We start from the raw sequence: 19,890 nt of genomic DNA on the forward strand, positions 1-19,890 counted from the left end.
TTCCACTCCTTGAGTGACTCCAGTACTACCTCTCCAGTTCCCCGTGTCCCATGATGCTATGAAAATTGATGTTCAAGTTTGCCCAGTTTGGCAAATGTCTTCAAGGCAAAAGCTAGCTTCAGTATTCATCCTTATACCCCCACCCCACCCCATCCCCCCACACACACACCTGGGTTCCCACCTTAACTTTGTGTTTGACCTGGCTGTGGCTTATTTATTGACAGTTCATCAATCATTTAAGAAAAACAAATTCATGTCATCTTTAACTTTTAGTTGTTTGCAGCAGGAGGTTCAGTCATATTGCCAGAAAAGGAAGTCCATATTTTTCTCTATATTTTAATTATGTCATAATTTTTAAATAATCTAATAAAAAAGAAAATCAAGTAACTTCTGTTCTCAAGTAATTTCCACATGTTCTATTAAGAATTTACTCAAACTCTGACTTAAATATGTAAAACTGATTATATAAGATTATGAAAGCAAGATGAGAAACTGCACAACATTTATGTAACTTATTTAAACCCTCTGGGATTTTCATTTAAGTAGGTCTATCTTTCAGTTCAAGGTTTTTTTACCCATACTACTGTTGGTGTAGCTATTAGCAGTAGCTATATGTAATAAAACTTATTTTATACTACACTTGTTAGTAACTGTGTCTTGAAACTTACATGAACATAGCTGATGGAAATAAGTTTACAAATTAGAAGTCTGCTTGCCGATGCTTAATATCAATAATTAATATCAATAATTATTAGGATTGATTCTTATGGTACTAATGTATCTATAGCAAATGTTGTAAACTCAGACTTATTAATATAGGTGTCTAAGAAGATCAGGATATGAGAAAATACTTAACTTCATGCAAATGCATGGTCTTTCTCTAAACCAGGCTAAGAAAATACACCCTAACAGAAGTCAAATAATTTCTTGAGTGCTCCTTAAAGCCTCTTGAGACAGTTAAAAAAAAAATTTATGAAGGACCATAAGGCCTGGGATGCTCTGACCTCGGGGAATGGGTATGTACTCTGCAGAGTGCCCTGGTGACTTAATTTGCTTCTGTGTGGAATTGTTCTCCACTGGTGGGCTGGGGTCAGATCTATGAGAGGGTGTGAAAGGTCGGGCAGAGATAATTTGCATGGTTATGTTTGCATCCTTTGGTCCCTGCTGGGTTATCTCCGTAGAACGGGGTTTAAAACATGGGAGTAAAAGAATATAGTGCATATTCCAAGTATAGTGAATAGTATAACTTCCTAAAAGGATTCTATATTCTCTGGACAAGGAGGTAGCCCTAAGAAACTATACAGTAATCAGTAAAATATATAGTGAATTCTTCTACAACAGAAATACAGACTGTTTACCAAGCTCTTCTGAGAAATGGTGCCCATCCATGGAGTCTCCATGTAAGGTCTTCCCAGGATATCTGTAACATCAAATATTCTATCATGTTCTCACACTGTGTCCAAACCTGTTGGCAGATGATATGTGAGGGGTGTAGTTGAGAGGACAAGCTCTGAATTTAGGCAGATCTGGATATATGAGGGAATCCTGGTTTGGGTTCAGATACCTTGTGTGACTTGTCAAGTCACCTTTACTTAAGCACGGGACTAAAACCTTATGTTCTTTTAACCCTTCCTGTCCTGGAGCTCAGCTTCTCTGGTTCCCAGCTCTCCTAAAGCCTTGGTCTTTGGCTGAACCCACTGTGGGTTTACAAAAACGGTCTCAATCATTCCCCTCCCTATATCCACATTCTTTTGCAATGTGATTTTGCAACTCCTCCTATCAAGAAGTGGAGTCTTTTTCCCCTCCCTTTGAATCCAGACTAGTCTTTTGATTTGACTGGGCCCATAGATTGAGTAGCCAACATGACTGTGGGCCAGTTCCAAGCCCAAGCCCAAGGACCTTGCATGTTTCTGCTGACTCTCTTGTCTGGTCTCTTGGAACTCTGTTCAGGCATCATGTGAACTAGCCCAGGCTTGTTCTGGAGGATGAGAGACACATGGTCCAGTTCCCGCTCCCTCTACTCCTCCTCATTCCACCAGATCATCCAACCCTGGCCCAAATCATCAGAGGCACCCAGCTGACCCACAGACTCATGAGCAATAATAACGGTGGTTGTTTTAAGCCACTAAATTTTGAGTTGGTTTGTCAAGCACCAACAGCTGGCTGAAATGCCCGGCTTTCCTCCACTGAGATATGCCATATTTGCTCCTAACCACCAATGTCAACCACTGAGGCCCCCCACCATTAAAGAGAGTAATTGCTATGTATTAGCTTACATGTGACATTATTCTTAAGCAAAAACAGATCCATGACTGCACATATGACCATCTAAACAGATCTTTCCTAATATCTATTCTGAGATAAGTGTGAGATACTCTACATGTCTATCATATTCACAGCCCCTTCTGATAAAATGAGCCAAAGCAGTTTCTTATACCCAGCACCATGCTCTGTATCACATGGTCACAGCTGAATGGACCAGAGCCACCCCAGTGCAAGAAAGCTGCTGGACAGACACACCTGCAACTAAGAAGACATCTAAGGCACACACAGGCCAAATGGAGAGGGTCGAAGTCAGCCATGGTGATAGAAGTAGAAATTGTAAGCTGGGTCTCAGCTGACACTCTATAGGGCTAGGATGACGGGCTGACCTTCCTGCCCTCTGGGCGTCCTCTGTGTGCTCAGGGAAACAACTGCCCCTTGGTTTCCAGGCTTGTTTAGGGGCTGCCACTCCCCCTAAAATTACATGAGGTCCAAGACTGGTAGGAGAGAGTTTATATCCAGCCACTGTTGGAGTTCATCCACTTGGCCCTCTCAGATGGACTGGAGGGGCCACATTGGAGACAGTGACAGGAAGATCTCAGAGGGAAAATCCTCACAAATGAAAAACTTTTTTCAGAACACTTTACCATTTTACATTCCCAGCACCAATGTGTAAGTGATCTGGTTTCTCCACAACCTCACCAGTATTTTATACTATTATTCTATTTATTTAGCTGTTCTAATAGGTGTGATATCTTGGTATCATTTTAATTTGCATTTTCCCACTGATGTTGAACATCTTTGCATGTGCTTATTTGCCATTCGTATAGTCTCTTTGACGAAATGTCTCCATGTCTTTTGCTCATTTTCTAACTGGATTGTTTGAGATTTTACTTTTGAGTTTTCAGAGTTCTTTGTGTATTCTAGATTGTGATCCTTGCTCAGATATGTAGTTTGCAGATATTTCTCCCAGTCTATAGATTACCTTTGGAAGAACAAAACTTTTCATTTTAATGAAGCCCAATTTATTGATTTTTTTTCTTTCATGGATCCTATTTTTGTTTTCATGACTAAGAACTCTTCAAGTAACAAAAATTTTCTCCTATGTTTTCTTCTAGAAGTTTTAAAATTTATATTTAAATCTATGATCTATTTTTGAGTTAATTTTTTATAGGTGTGAGATTTAGGTCAAGGTTCATGGTTTTGGTCTTTGAGTGTCCAATTGCTACAGCATTTCAAGTATTTTTAATATAAAAATAAGACATTTTAGATGAAGTTGGACCCCTTTGTCCCCAGTTCTTATTCCTATTCCCTCCCTTTTTTCCTTCAGAGGGGAACTACTACCCTGAATTCAGAGTGCATCTTCCAGTATTTGGAGATATTTTTACATTTTTACAGACACAGATATATATATACATATCTGTGTATATCATATATATATATACATGAACAATGGAGAGTGTTTGTTCTGGTTTGCTAATGCTGCCCTTTTGCAAAACACCAGAAATGGACTGGCTTTTATAAAGGGGGTTTATTTGGTTACACAGTTACAGTCTTAAGGCCATAAAGTGTCCAAGGTAAGGCATCAGCAATCAGGTACTTTCACTGAAGGATGGCCATTGGCATCCAGAAAACCTTTATTAGCTGGAAAGTCACATGGCTGGTGTCTGTTTGCTCCCGGGTTGTGTTTCAAAATGGCGTTCTTCAAAATGTTGCTCTTGGGGTATTTTGTTCTCTCTTAGCTGCAGCTCCTCTTCAAAATGTCACTCTCAGATGCTCTAAGGTGCTTCTGTCTGTGAACTTCTTTATATGACTCCAGTGATCCAATTAACACCCACCCTGAATGGGAGGGGTAACACCTCCTTGGAAACTATCCAATCAAACATTTCACTCACAGCTGATTGAGTCACATCTCCATGGAAACACTCAAAGGATTCCAATCTAATCAACACTAGTACCTCTGCCCCCACAAGATTGCATCAAAGCACATGGCTTTTTCTGGGGGACATAATACATACAAACCAGAATAGTGTTTTTGTATGTTTTTAGTCTGCATACATGCTATCATTTTTATGCATCATTCCACTACTTGTTGATTTTGCTCAGCATTTCATTTGCTCAACATTATTAAGCTTTCTACGGCAGTTAGAAGTAAACAGCTTACCCCACTGGTGATATATATATATAATTAGTTCATTCATTTTAAAAACAATTATGTAGTATTCCATTATATGGCTTCACCACATTTTATTTATCCATTCCACTCTTAATGGACATTTAAGTTGTTTCTAATCCCCATGTTATATTTATACAATTGATTTTTGGAAGCTACATCACAACTTGGCCTCTATATGCTGTAGTGAATAAGTGTTATGATTTTCAGTCCCCTGCACTTTGTAATAACTCTTGATGTGCTTTGGGAATTCCCCCTTTATATTCCTGCCTCCCCAGATTAGAAGCCAGAAACTCCATTTTGTCAGCCTCCTTTGCAGCTATATGACCCAGGCACTCCCAGTGAAATAAAGATGCACAAGACTTTGATTCAGAAGTGAGTGACAAGGAGAAGGGGGGACAGGGGTGGCGACAGACCTCAGGCCTTTGGAGACAAAGTGGCAGAGATTCCTGGGGTGGCATCTCATGTCCCCAGTGTGAGTCACAGGGGTCTGTGCCCTGCCACAAAAACAAAAACCTCCTCCTAGAGCTCTTCAGCAGCATAATTGGGGTGTGGCTATGGAGCTGTCCAGCCTCACTCTCCAGGCCTCCCTTCAATATATTCATTTTATGCTTAAACTGGCCAAAGTGTGTTCTGGCATGTTACGACTAAGACCCCTACCTGATCCAGATACTGGTACTCGGAGTGATTGCAAGTGTCTGACCCTCAAGGAAACGGGGATCTGGATTCATTATCCCACTTGGTTGACCCCTGAGGTGTTAGGTGATGCTCCAAGGCAAACTGTCAAACACAGAGTTCCCCTGGAATGCAGGCAATGCTTGTGGGGGGATTGAAAATCCACTGCCTAAAACTCTAAGGAGGGCATGAAGAACTCATGAAGAACTGAAGGGCTGTGAGGTAAGCTGGTGATTTCTAATTGCCCTGGGGAACTTAATGAAAAAGATCAAGCACTCAAAGTTCGAAATTCTCGTTTCAGGACAAAATTTGATCTTGTTGTCAAATTATGAATTCCACTAAATTCACAGATTATTAGAGCCCTTATGTGAACTTTAGGGTATTAATGAGGAAATGTGTGGGACCCACGATTGGAATGGGGATGTACAGGAGGATTCCGTGAACTTCCTTTGCCCCTAAAGTCTAACGAGGCTACTCCTACCCTATTTGAAGACTCTGAAACAGCAACACCTCAGGCAATCACCTTGAGGGAGAAACCCTTTCTCTGTATGCCCCACTCCCCTCACTCCTTCAGTGCCTTCAGGTCCACAGGAAAAATGAGACCCACCAGGAGCCAATCACATTATCAAACCATGGAAGATCACACACTCTCTCGCCATTAGGACAGCTCACAACTCAGCAGGTGGGCTCTGGGAGAGGCTGCTGCCTCTAGAAGCCAAAAACTGATGGGACAGCTAAGGTGAGAGAAGATTTGCACACCCTGAGGTGAGTCTGGGGATGAATTAGTGAGAAGGACAAAGAAAATCAAATATAGGGAAAAAATGTAGTTATTAATTTCAAGGAAAACAAAAGTTGAACAGAAAAGGGAAAGTAATGAGTTTCCCACATGACTCAGCTATGAAAAGCATTTTTATATTTATAATAAAGTAGACACTGAAGAGCAAACTAACCAAACTTAGGCTATAACAACCTTGGGAGGAGAGGGTACAGGAAATCTGCATGTGAGCAACACGGTGAAAACAAGTTTTGTAAAAATGAGCTTAATCTTCCATGGGGGAAATCAATAGGCAATGCCTAAAACAGAAAGATCCTTATAAAGCAAAGTTTTTTATTTACGAAGATGGATATAAACACTCAAACAATCAGTTAAAAGTGTTAACAGTGGTTGACTCCAGGGAATGGGATATGGAAGTGGGGGTCAGGAGACTTGATCCTGCACCATAGAATTACTTGACTCTTTAAACTATATGCTTGTGTAATTTTGACAAAAGTAAAAACTAAATTTTAAATTCATCTGCAAAGGAGAATATTAGCTACCTGAAGAAATGATGAACATGAAGTGGACAATATAGGCCTCAGGGAATCAGATAGAGTTGCGGTTACAATTAAGTAAGGTTAAATTTGATCAGTTGCATTGTGCTCTGTTGAAAGAGAGTGCCTGACTGCTGGGGGGTGTGGTGGATTTGGAGGTGGGACAACCACCACAGGGGAATTCTAAGAGGGAGCATTTGCAGTGTGTGTCCAGGACTGGCAGGCAGGAAGCACCCATCCTAGCCCAGGTCCCCCAGGAAATAAGACCTGAGGCAAAGATTTATGTATGAACCTTTTATTGGGGAGTGCAATCCCAGGGAAGCAAAAGTGAGGGGGAAAGGGTTGTGGAGCAGAGGGGAGGGAGGGCAAATACAAGGAGGTGCATTACTGAGCTGGCACTGCTTGTTATCAAGCTCAACTAATTACGGATCTCACAGTGCTGAACACCTGCCTGCCTCTCAGGTCAGTCTGCCAACACAAGGGACAAAAAGATAATTTTTCTGCTGGTTATCTGCCGTCTCCGGGACCCAGGTGGCAAAACTTTGCCTTGATGGAAGTTCTCTCTCCCACACTTACAGTTGGTAAAGGCTAATATCAGCCCCCTCACCAGCTTCTGGGGATCCAGGTCCCATGCCCATGCCCTGTGGACTGGGCTTTGTCTGACACCAAAAGTGGTGAGAGGCACTGGCAATAGTGGCAGCAGTGGGGCAAAGCTGGAGCGGTCACTGCAGGATGTGGCAGAGCCCTTAGAGAGGCAGTTGCCACAATAAAGGTCAGGACTTAACAAGTAGCCAAAGGCCCAAATATGAAGTTGGGAAGACCACACATAGGAGGTGTCCAATATCGGTTCTGGCTCATTAACTACAGCATCAGAACCCTGTAGGTCCAGCCCTGTAATGGCAGTAAGTGCATCTAGCCTCAAGCCCCTGCTTCCAACTTTCATGATTCCCCCAAAGAAGCGACTGATAGCCACAGCTCTCACTATAAAGCATCCTACATCAGTTCATAAGATTCTTTTGAGTTTGGCTGTGGGAGTGTGTCAACCCACAGAGGGTTTTACCTCCCAGGGTAACCCCCTCCTCAGCAAGCTGCAAGAAGGCTGTGCAAACGGGGTTTGCATTTGTCTGACCTCTGGAAATGACTCCAATTCATCAAAAGAATTGCATTCATTCATTCATTCATTCAGCAAATAATTACCAAAATTCCAGTAAGTAGCAAGGAATAGGGTGGTGAGAGAAAGCAGAAAGAGCATACAGTTTAAAAAGGAAGACAGTCGTCTAATAATATACGAATGAATGGTGTTACGAGGACATGAAATGAAAGTGTTTGCCTATTCTTGGAAATCAGGGACAGCTTCCATGAGTAAGATATGATTGGGAAGGAGAAATAACTATGTGCAGAAGGAGGGGAAAACAAAGACCTGGTGGCAGGAGAGAATCTGGCTTATTCAAGAAACTGAGGCAGAGCACATATCCAAGAGGCATGGATGTGAGGTGAGGCTGAAGAGATGGGCCAGGCACTCAGCTAGCAGGTGGCTGGAGGACAGTACATCTCTGCCTGTGCAAAAGCTGGAGAGGCCCTCTGCCAAGAGCTTGAATTAATCTAAAGAAAATCAAACATTCTGGCTACCGACAGCCCTCTGGTGTTCAGGACATGTCAGTGCAGCCTTTCTAACAGAACTTTGCTTAAAAAAACTATGCAGATATTTTTGTGTTTAGGGGGACAGAATAGTTAACTTCCTAAAATTTCAGTAAAATGGTGCTGAGGGGCAACAATAATCAAGAAATAAGTTAGGCAATTAGGAAACAATGGAAAAACAAAAGAAAGCAAGCATCTTTTAAAAGAACAAAATAACTTCTACCATAAATTTATAAAAGCAATTTTGAAATGGCACACTTGTTTCAAGTTGCAAAACTCTTAAGAACGGAAATTAAGAATTATGGCAAAGCATAGGGCAATGATCCTTGCTGAAGTAAGAGCATTCTCCATGTATCGTTTTGTAGCCTATTTTCTCCATGCCGCCTCCAAAAAAAATATCACTGTCAAGGAGATTCACTCTCAATCCCCTTGTGGGTGAAATGCCATTAAATCAGTGGGTACCTCTTGGCAACATTTTCTTTACAAATCCATTACAGTTACTAAAAAATCTTCATTTAAAACACGTAAAGGCAACAGAAATGTACTTTGACTTTATGCTGTTTACATTCTTCTCACAGCATTTAATGTAGATTATTTTCCATGTCTGTGTTTCTGTATGTGAACTGTATACTCCATGCCTGTAAGTTGAAAACACTTTCCACTGAACTTAAATATCTTTAGTCTCAAGTGGTTTATGATGAAGTTTTTTGAAATTTAATATTCTTTTGCTTTGGCAGTATGACCCTGAGCTGTGGCATATTGAATTAAAATACCAGTGTTTGCCAAACAAAAATGTTAAAATTCATCAAGATATCTGCAAGTGTGAAAGCAGAATTGCTTGGCATTTGAGAATTTTTTTTTTAAGGCGCTAATAATTCCAAAGAAATAGGCAGTGACAATCCCAGAACAAAATTAAACTGTAAACCAAAACAAACAAACAAACAAACAAACAAACAAAAAAGGCAAAAGACAAGTCATTGAGGCATAAATAATAGACTATATAAAAAAATATTATCTGCCACAATATTAGTTCCAATCAGTCTTGGGCTTCTCACTTTTAAATGCTTTTATATGCTTTGAATTAATGAAATGAAGTCCAAAAAAACACTTTTATATATACTATGACAGATCTAGGTTCATCCATTAAATTTATTTGAGGAACAGCACTCTATTTAATAAACTTTTTAAAATTAATTCCACATTGATCATATTCCATGTGCCAGACCCTGTGTAATATATATGATCTATGTTATTCTCTGAGGATTTCTGAATTTGTGTTTCACTATTTTAGAAGACCTTGCTTTCTCTCATTCTAGAACTATAGTTACTTGATAGATTCTCTCTTTGCTAAATTCCCAGTGAAAACTCCATTAGCTGGGATATTTCACTTTGTTATCATGAAGCGCTTGGGCGGAGGGCAAGCAATCCCCTGTGTCATGGGTATTGCCAATCCATCTTAGTATTTGCTCTATTTCTCCGCTGGGCAAAGTGGTTTATTGGCTGTCAATTTGTAAAGTGCTCTCTGGGAATATCTGAATGCAAGATGGTAGGAGTGGAAACATATTTCAGTGCCTATTCTGTCAAAATAGAATTAACATGCACAATATATCATCTTCTACCAATGGTGGATGAAAATTCCAGTGAGTGATCTAGAGTTTCCAACCCACGGGTGGGAAACAGAGTGTCTCTAGCTGGACAGTTGTGTTCTCTGAGGTCTGACAGCTTCCTGTCCTGTTACTTTACTTTAATGGTTGGTATTTTATTTTTTATTTATCATTTTTGGTTTAAAACCTACTCCTCAGATTCATGTACAGGTAGATGGATGATATAGATGATAGGTAGACAGATAGATAGATAGATAGATAGATAGATAGATAGATAGATAGATAGACAGATAGATAGACTAGATAGATAGATATAGATAGATGGGAGGGAGAGGGAGGGAGGGAGGGAGGGAGGAAGGAAGGAAGGAAGGAAGGAAGGATGCAAGCAATAGAGCGAGGCAGAAATACCCCTCCCACCCTGTCCCACCCGCCCAGTTTCCTCAGCCCCTGCCCATGACTAATTACCAATCCCTTTCATAACATTAGCATTGTGAGAAACAGAATGAATGACTGAGGGTGGACATGGAGTATACTTCTCTGATCATTTAAAGTCAGATTCGCCACCTCAGATGCCAAGCAGGGAACTTAAATGCATGAAGAAGGTCAGGGGTGAGAGGTCCGAGGGAGTGGTGAGGACTTGTAGAATTGGAGACTACAAGTCCTGTGTAAAGGCCATATCTGCCACTCTGCTCCAGATTATTATGCCACGTGGAAACAAAAGCTCCATGCGGGTAGATCTTCCCAATGTTCAAGAGAAATCAGAAATCTATATTTTCAAGTTCTGTCTCCCCATTTTAAATGTTGGAAAGGAATTCAAAACTTTAAGAACATTGTGAGGACAAGTGTTTTTTTGTAAATGGAGCTAGCCAAGTTCATACTAAAATTTATATGGAAAAATAAACTGCATAAACATCTAGGAAAATACTAAGGGGGAAAAAAAGGTACTAGGTGGAGGATTAGCCCTACTAGACATGAAAACACACTACAGTCTCTTTAAAATGGCATGCTTGTAATGCATGAATAGATAGACCAATGGAACAAAATAAAAAGCCCTGAAATTAACCCAAGTACATATGGAAATTTAGAATAGGATAATGGTGACATCTCAAATCACTGGGTGAAGATCAACTTTTAAATAAATGACGCTGGGCAACAGGAATAAAGATAAATCTGGATCATTAGCTCACAACATAGAAAAGAATAAACTCCAAATGGATTGGAGATCTAACTGTAAAAGATAAAACCATGCAAGTACTTATGAAAATTATTGACTTGCTAGCAGGAGGACAAGTGGTTAGACCCAAAGAGAAGCAGTGAAGGCAGATGTAGCTGAGTCATATTTGTGACAAATGGCTTGTCCTGGGGTCACAGGAGTGTCAGTCTGGAGTGGCCTGGCCCTGAATGACCAGGTTCCTGAGGTCAGCTGTGGCACCTGGTCATCCTACTGAGTGCTGGGTTTCTCCAGGGTCTGACCTGGGTTCCTGTGAGGCCTTGGGTGGAGCAGACACCCCTGCTCTGAGACCCTCATGCTCGTCCTCTGAATCTCCATTCCCTGCAGCCAAGGGAAACTCTCACCCTCGGGGACACACTGTACCCAGTCAGGACTTGGTGCACAGCAAGCAGGTGGGAATGGCAGTCCCCACTCCCCTTCATTCTCCCACCAAGAGCCATTAGGAACCCGCAGAGTCAGCAGACATTAAAGAACTTTGTGAACTCTCAAGGTTAAATCCTTGTGACTAGTATCTTCATTTCTTCAAAATATTTCCTTTTAATATTATACAAATAATTTTAATGCTTCCAGAATGTCCAGAAATTTTACTTTCTCATTCCCATCTCCACTCTCAGATCAGGACAGCTGCCCCCTTCTGGTTTGCACTCTTCCAGAACCTTCTGGGTAACAGACCATCATGTGCATGTTCCTGCTTGGAAAAGCAAGGGTCAGAGAGAGGAAATAACTTGCCTGTGGCCTCTTTGAGCTGAGACAGGGCCCCCAAGGCTTCCAGTTCCTATAGACCTCTGTCTCCACCCACCCCCAGCCCAGTGCTCAGCTAAGGATCACAGGGATTGATAGCCATGCTAGATGAGAGCAAGACTGGATAGACAGTGGCATGGCAAGTCATTGGGGTTAAGAGCCCTATCTGAGAATTGGATTTAGCAATGTATGTGGGAAGAGGGACAATGTTCACCAAGTGCACCTGCATGTGTGCACAAGGACATGTCTGACAAGGGACACTAAGGAGGTGGGTGAGAGGGAGGGAGGGAGGAAAAAAGGGAGAGGGGGAACCAGCATTGAATCAGGAGCCAAGGTGATTTATTGAGATATTCTTTTCTCCCTGTAGTCTCCTCTTCCCCAGTTCCAAACAAGACAGCCCAGCCATCTCTTGACCCAGCCTCTGGGGAAGTTTGTGTGAAAAGTAGATACTGCTTGCAGGTGCTCCCTTGCTCTCATTTGTGATCATGTACGTGAGGGAGGCTCTGAGAAACTGTCCAAGAAGGCCAGGAGGGTATGACGCTGGATTGGAGGAGAGCAAATTCAGCTCCCCTGGATTTGTAGTGCTTGGCAGAGCTGGGACCTGGAGGGCCAGAAAGCAAGGAAGGATGGAGAAACCAGCAGTGCCAACGTGGGAGAAACCAACCAAGGCAGAAACAATCTCGTCACGTGTATGCTCTTTGTTCTGGCATGTATATGAGCCTGTATACAAATGAGCATGGACCTGTGTCTGCAGGATGAGTGTCTCTGACCAGACCTGCCCTGCTTGGCCAGAGCCCAGCCATGGGAGTGGTGCCAGCGAGAGGCACTGTGATGGCAGCCTCCCATCAAAGCTGATGCCATAAACAATGAGAAAGTAGCAGCCTTTCTAGATGGAGCTTCACATGCGCACATGCATGTACAGTCACGCACATATGGGGTGGCCTCAGCCTTTTTATCAGCAGCCTGGGAATGGTGAGTAGCACAGTTTGCCCTACAGACTGTGGGCATGTCTGGGTCTGTCCACCTCAGCTCCAACACAGCCTGCACATGAACAGATCAGAATCAGAGAATAAAATGGGTATGTGTGGCTGGGCCAGAGCCCAGGGCCCTGAGCATCTTAGTAAGAGAGGTCAGCACCAAAGCAAGGGCAGCCGCCACCAGCCTTGCCAAGTGTGCTGCTTTGAATGTATTATGTCCCCCAAAACGCCATTATCTTTGACCTTGTGTGGGCAGACTTATTAGTGTTGATTAGATTGAGTGTTTCCATGGAGATGTGACCCATCCAACTGTAGGTGATAACTCTAATTAGATAATTTCCACAGAGGTGTGGCCCCGCCCATTCAGCATGGGCCTTGATTAATTTACTTGAGCACTATATAAGCTCAGACAGAAGGAGAGAGCTTGCTACAGCCAAGAGGGATACCTTGAAGAATGCACAGGAGCTGAGAGAGGAGCTGCGGTTTACAGAGCAACATTTTGGAGAGCAACTGAGAGTGACATTTTGAAGAGGAGCTGCAGCTAAGACAGACATACTGGAAGATGGCCGTTGAAGCTGACACTGACATTTTGGAGAATGCCGTTTTAAAACACAACCTGGGATCGGCAGATGCCTTCCCAGCTAACAGCGATTTTCCGGACGCCATTGGCCATCCTCCAGTGAAGATACTCTTTGTTGATGCCTTACCTTGGACACCTTATGGCCTTAAGATGATAACTTTGTAACCAAATATACCCCCTTTATAAAAGCCAATCCATTTCTGGTGTTTTGCAAAAGGGCAGCATTAGCAAACTGGAACACCAAATAATACCAGGTATATTGGGTTATAGGAGAATTAAGGAGGCAATCCATGGGGGGTCTAAAAGGGTAGGGACCCACCTCAAAGGGCTCATTGGCATAAGTCACCAAATCAACTTGAGACTCTGGCTCTCTGCCCCTTCAGGAGCCAAAGCCACTTTGCCAGCAGATTGAAGGCGCCCAGGGCTGCTCTACCCACTTTACTCCAGGGGCTATTTCTTGTGACAGGGTTTCAGGATGGAGCTATGTCCTCTCCCTACCCAAGGCTTCCAGGGAGGACCTTAAGGCAGGGCTGTGTCACCTTCCTCCACCTAAGTTCTTGGGACAGGGCAGGTCTGGAATTTTGGAGGCAGAGGGGAAATAGCAGGGATGTCCTCCAGGAAAGCTTCTTGAGTTTCTGGATGCCCTGTGCATATTCCACATTGACCCCAAAACTCAGGATCCATCTCAGACCAGGCTGTGTCTCACTCTCAAATTCTCCGAATACTTCCTGAGCACCAACTTCACGCCAGGTGCCCTTTACTCTCCTTGCTCAGGACCCCTGGCTGATTGTCCTCTTCTCCTTTTCATCTCCCTCCTCCAAGACTGGCTGCCAAGTGGGGTGCATCACCTCAATTCCCTTGTTCCCCAGCCCCTCTAGACAAGCACACAGGCCCTCATTTTCTGAGGGCTTTTCATCTGATACCCTGGGGAAAACTGAACAGGAGTGCAAATCATAACAGCAAGGTAAACGAAGTGGGGGACATGGCTGAGCCCACACTGGGTGTGGTGTGCCCCAAGGAGCTGGCCGGGAGAGATGCCTTGTTTCCACCTCTAGTTGAGCACATGAAAATGACCTCACAACATGGTGACCAGCAGGGGGCAGGCTATACCTGCTGGACCCCTGGTCCATTTGGGGGCCTAATTCTTGGGAATTAAGCATGGGACCAACGCACAGGTGGAGGGCATCCCTGGGGGCAAAGGGAGAGGGATAAGGCCAGGAAGTCCCATGGATCAGTGGACATAGGCATTTGGTTGGAAGTATCCGTGTGTGATGGGGAAGAAGGGGTCCTGCGAAGGAAGATCAGAATGCCTTGGGAGCACAGATATTGAGAGCAGAAGTATAAGCTGTAGAGGAGCCCTAGGGATAATGTCTTGGGGCAACCTGAATGGGGAAGACCAGGTGTCTTGGGGAGTAAGAATGCCCTTTGGCTTTCCTAATAACACCTGATCCTTCTGGTCATGGGGAGGGGCATCTGGAGTTCACACCCTCCCCCCAGGAATCTCCACCTCCTCCCTGCAGCAGTGCTGCTCCCAGATCACCCTGGCTCAGGCTGACTTGACCCTGGCCCTTCCTGTGGTTTGGTTACAAGACCCAATATAATTCCCACTGTTGCTGAAGCTGGTTTGAATTGAGTTTTGCACTCGAACCTACAGATCTGAACTTGTTACTTAATGGTGCCTCTTCCCTGTTAGAAAAGTATCAATGGCTCCAGATTCCCCACCCAACCTTCAAGACCCCAACCTCTTTCTCCATCATTATGTCCTACTGCTCCTCAGATGCAACCTTCTCAGCAGACAGTATGGATGGAATAGCTCCCTCACCTGGGAAACCAAGTTGTTAGCATCATCTCCTGTGTGGGGATGCCTGGAATGTCAGGAAAAATAAATCAGTGTGGTCTGGGCCACCCTCTGATTAATCCCTAGCCTCCTCCATTAGGCTGTGAGCCCCTTGAGGGAGTTTTCTCTACTGCATTTGGCCCAAGCCTGGCACACTTAAGGCACCCAATACACAGTTGGAGAATAAAGAAAAGGACCTCTGTGGGAGTGGCTTGGCCTGGCTGGGCTGAGCAGGCCTCCTTGGGGCTGATTTCAGGTTCTGGGCCTGGTTCCCACTACGAGAAAAGGGCTGCTGCCTGGAGGAGTCTCATCCAGGTCCCAAGACAACCCCAAGAAAGAGAACTGTGGGCAGCTCAGGTTTGTCTCTTCTTCACTGACTACCAGGAATCTCTGCCCAGATCCTATATCCATTCCTTCCCCAACAGGAGACCTGCCATCCTCAGGTCCAGTACATAAAGAGAGTGGAAGACTGAGTCAGAGAAGACACAGATAAGCTGGTACTGAGACAGACACCAAGAGACCGAGTCTGAGTAACACACACGCAAAACTTGAGACTGAGATGCCAACCAAGAAAAGACTAAACAGGCCAAGAAACAGAAAACAAAAATTCAAAGACCAGAGTAGGCCAGGGGCAGCCTGGGAATGGCAGATCCAGAGAGCACCTCAGAGGGCCCAGAACTCTCTGCCTGGGCCCCCAAGCCAGACACTTGGAGGCCATTCCTCCTTGCTCATCCCTCACCCCTCAAGCCCAGCAATTAGGCAAGACTTGTCCATTCTCTTTCCCAAATGTGTATGAAATCAGGTTGGCCTTCTCTATCCCCACAACCACCACTTCCCTTATGGATTAATGGAACATCTGCTTCTTGCAGTGTCCCTCACCCAATCTGTTAGTCAGCATTACTTTCTAAACACATATCTGATTATGTCGTCCCCATAGCTCCACAAATAAAGCCCAGATGCCTTTCCTGGTTTTACAGGGCTCTGTTTTGTCTGAGCCCTACCTGTTGCAAGAACCCTTAACTCCATCCATTGTGGACTTTTTGTAGACCATGTTCTCCCTTGCCTCCAGGCCTGGGAACATGCTGCTGTTCCCTCTGCCTGGAACAGCCATCCTGCACTTCCCCTCCCCAGTTTCCCTTTCCCCAAACCACCATCTCACGCTGCTCTCAACCCCCAGTGTTCCATCCTCGGCGGAAACCTCTCCCTATATCCACCTTTCACCCTAGCACCCCTAGAGCAGCCTTGCTCCTATCTCCCACCTTTGAGCCCAACTGTCTCCTATCAAACTGGAGCTCCCTTCTTTTCCAGGACTCTACGAGAGACTCCAGGCCAGGCTGCCCTCACTAATACCCACCATCTTCCTGCCTCTCCTGTCCTTGGCCCTGGGGACCTGGCTCACCAGCCCCTAGTCCCATGTCCCTTTGCCCTTGGTATCCCAGTTGCTGCCCCCTCGCTTTGTGCAGCATTTTCTGGGGTCATGGTCCACCCTACATTTTGTTTTTCTTTTTTTTTATATCATATCCACAAGTTTTCTACTTAAATGATTATATTTAAATTTAAAAATTAATTTAATTAATTAAAAAAAACATTAAATAATAGCACAGGTGGTGCAAAGATACTACATGATGGGTATTTGGAAAATGTGCCTGTGGCAAACACTTTGGAGCTCTGTCAGGGTTCCCTTGGGTCCCTTTTACTGTGTCTGTGCATCCTTCTCTGGGACTTGATGTCTTTGGCCTCCAGAGGCTGGCACCTGAGATTCTTTCTGGAGGACTGTCCTCAGGTCACTGGGGAGGCTTTGCCCCCATTCCTAGACAGCCCAAAGTACCTGGAGGCTTACAGCTCCCAGAGGCAGCCATTAGTTAGTGACTGAGGGGTGTGAGAGTATAATAGCACAGCTCCCTTACCTCGTTTTGGACAGCTCTGAGATCCCTAGTGCCCAGGACAAAATCTAGTGCATAGAAGGAACTCAGTGTTATCAATCTTATCCTTTCTAATTTCTCCTTTGTAATTTCTGGAATTTTTGTCACTCTTGGGCATTTCCTAGCCAGGGTCAAAAAAGCATGTACCCATATTTGTTTTGCTATATTTATTTATTTTTTTTTTTACATTTAATTATTTGATCCATTTTTAATTTTGCCATAAGGAGTGAAGTAGATAAATTTTCTTTTCATCGATAATCAGTTGTCCCAACAATTCCTGATTCTTTCTATCATTTGTAAAACCAGATACTATCTAAGACTCATTCTGTGAGGTATTACATAATTTTAACGGCAATTTTTAATGGCAATTATAATGATTATGTCACCACATGGAAAAAATGTTCACTATATAATTTTAAGCATGGTTTTTGTAGCTACCCCAAATTATGTGAACATATAGACAAGGACAAGGAGAAACAGAAGAAAATAGAGATTGACTTAAGGAAGGTGGTGGGGCCATCAGTAAATGTTGTTTTTTTCATTTCTCTTAATATTTATGAAATAAACAATAAATCGAAACTTTAAATGAACAAGAATATGGAAGGGAAGAAGGACTCAAAAGACACAAAATTTCCTTGCTTGGGCCTGAGGCAAAGACTTGGGTGAAGGTAGTTTTATGGGGGAAGTAATCTCATGAGCTGAAGGTGGTAAATGATGCAGTTAAGGGAAAAATTGTTACTGGAGGGTTCTGAGGAGTCTTTGCTACAGAAGAGGTCAAAAAGGAAATGCACAATGGGTGAAAATCACTTCCTTTGGTCCTGTAACTCTGAGTTATGAGCTCCCTCCCAGCTTTAGTTAAGTGAGCAGAACCTCTGGAAGTCCCCCAGAAAAGGGATCCAGGACTCTCTGGAAGATCCTTCTCCAAACCCTTAAAAATTCAGTAATCTTTTTCAATTGAATTCAGAGAATATTGAGTTAGCCCACCCTTGGGCTAGGTATCAGCCATACCTTCATAAAAATATGAAGAGCATTAGAAATTGGTCTGTACTTAGGAAGGTTCTCAGGGCATGCCCAGACACCAGGACTTGCCTTCCTGACCAAACAGGCACTTCACTTCAACCTTCAGGGCTCGACTGCCCCAGGTGATTCACTGGAACCCCAGAGGTGTTGCACACACACACACGCCACGGGGAACTAGTGCCAGGAGCCAAGCACAGGCACAGGTACAGGCACAAAGTCAAGCTGCCACTCGAGGCCTGGATTTGGGGGCACCCATTTCTTGCCTAACAACAAGTACCTTTTTACAGCAACTCCCTTTTAGTGCTTTCCCACCTGCTTCGGCCATAGGAGCCCTGTCCCAGGCTGTCTCCCAGCCGGGGAGGGCACACTGGGACCTTCATTGGGGAATCCCAAGTGTAGAGACCAGCAAGGTCTGCGGGATCCTCTTCGCCAGAAGCGCTTCTGGAAGTGTACTGAGCTGCATCCAGCTTCGGGGAATGTGGAAGAGTGAGAAAGATCCTCTTAGCTTCCTGTAAGCCATGGTACCGCTGGACATGCCTGCAAAACCTCAAGTGCGCGCGCAACCTCGCGGGGGTGAGGCGCGAACCTCGCCGCCGCAGTTCGCGTATTCAGCCCTGCCCACCTTACGTCAAGCTACGCAGACCCGCCCAAGCCCTCCTGATTGGCGGAAAGCGCGGGCGAGGGCTTTCGCCCCGCCCCAGTCCCGCCCCCTGGCGTACAGGGCCGCGAGAGTGGTTTCCAAATTGGAATGAGAAGGCGCGGGCGCTAAAGGGCTCTGACCCTCCGAGGCTAGGGGCCAGCCGCCCTGCACAAGTACAGTCCCTGCCCAGCATGGCCAGCTAGGCCCAAGACGGACTCCTTCTCCTCCTCTGCCCTCGACAGGTTCCCCTAGCCCCCTTGTTGCCAAGGCCCTCCACGATGCCGACAACCCCACGTGCCTGGCCTCCAGGAGGTCAGTCCTCGCCGATGGACCGCCCGTGGGCTCTCAGGCGGAGTGCTGACCGGGTCCCGCCGGCACCTGCACGCCCCGAGCCACCTCATTCCCGAATTCCTCAGGACCTTCGACACACACTGGGATCCCTCTCCCCTCTCCCCCCCGCATATCTCCGAGTCTCTCCCAACCTTCCCGGCATCTGCGGGCTCTACCTCACATCACCGCACCCCCGGACCCCTCAGCAGGCCGCCTAGGTATATTACTCCTCGGTCCGCATCTCGGCAAACCGCAGCTCTCGCGCCCATACGCCAGACCATCCCTCGGCTCTCGCACCTGGACGCCCCTCACCCAGCACTTTCCACAAGAGATCCTCACACCCCCGCCCCCCATCCCATACATCTAATCCAGACTCCTTCTGCCTTTTCCTTGTAAATACCCCTCCTCGGCCCCCTTCCCTGCGCACACATACCCCGACCCCCTCCTCCATTCCAGCATACCGCGCCCCACTTGGCGTCCGCATCCGTGCGATCCCTCCTCAGCCCCCGGTCCCCCTTCCCAACGTGCCGCAGACTCCTCGGAACCTTTCCAGCCCACCCGAGGGCCCCTTCTTATCCCCCTCACCCCACTCATATGCCCGAAACTCGTCTCCGCATCCCTCACACCCCCGGATCCTCACCCCACACATTTCCCAGACCCCTGGCACCTACACACACATACACTCTAGGCTCCTCACATCTACCCCCAGGACCCCTATGACGTTCCTTGTACCCCGGGCCCCTCATCCCACTCATCTGCCTAAGACAGCGCTCGCGGACGCCCCCTCCCGCCCTCCACTCACCGCCTCCGTCTCGGCCCCGCACCCCTCTCCCCACCCGGCGGGCGGGCAGGCAGCGCCGGCGGCGGCGGAGGCCGGTCCCCGGGCCCGGACACACCCACCCGCCCGCCCTTCTTCTTTCCCTCCCTCCCTCCCTCTTTCCCGCCCTCC

General features: G+C 45.4%; 1 long non-coding RNA gene across 1 annotated transcript; it reads right to left on the reverse strand.

Moving 5' to 3' along the window:
* Positions 1-11,604: 11,604 nt before the first annotated feature.
* LOC119542544 lies at positions 11,605-19,807 on the reverse strand. Its single transcript, XR_005218487.1, has 4 exons — positions 19,744-19,807; positions 18,284-18,438; positions 15,015-15,057; positions 11,605-12,236 (listed from the first exon to the last, which is right to left on the reverse strand). It is a non-coding gene; the product is annotated as an uncharacterized LOC119542544 (long non-coding RNA).
* Between the last annotated feature and the right edge of the window lie 83 nt (positions 19,808-19,890).

Source organism: Choloepus didactylus, chromosome 1 (assembly GCF_015220235.1).
Source record: "Choloepus didactylus isolate mChoDid1 chromosome 1, mChoDid1.pri, whole genome shotgun sequence".
NCBI classification, from domain to species: Eukaryota; Metazoa; Chordata; class Mammalia; order Pilosa; family Megalonychidae; genus Choloepus; species Choloepus didactylus.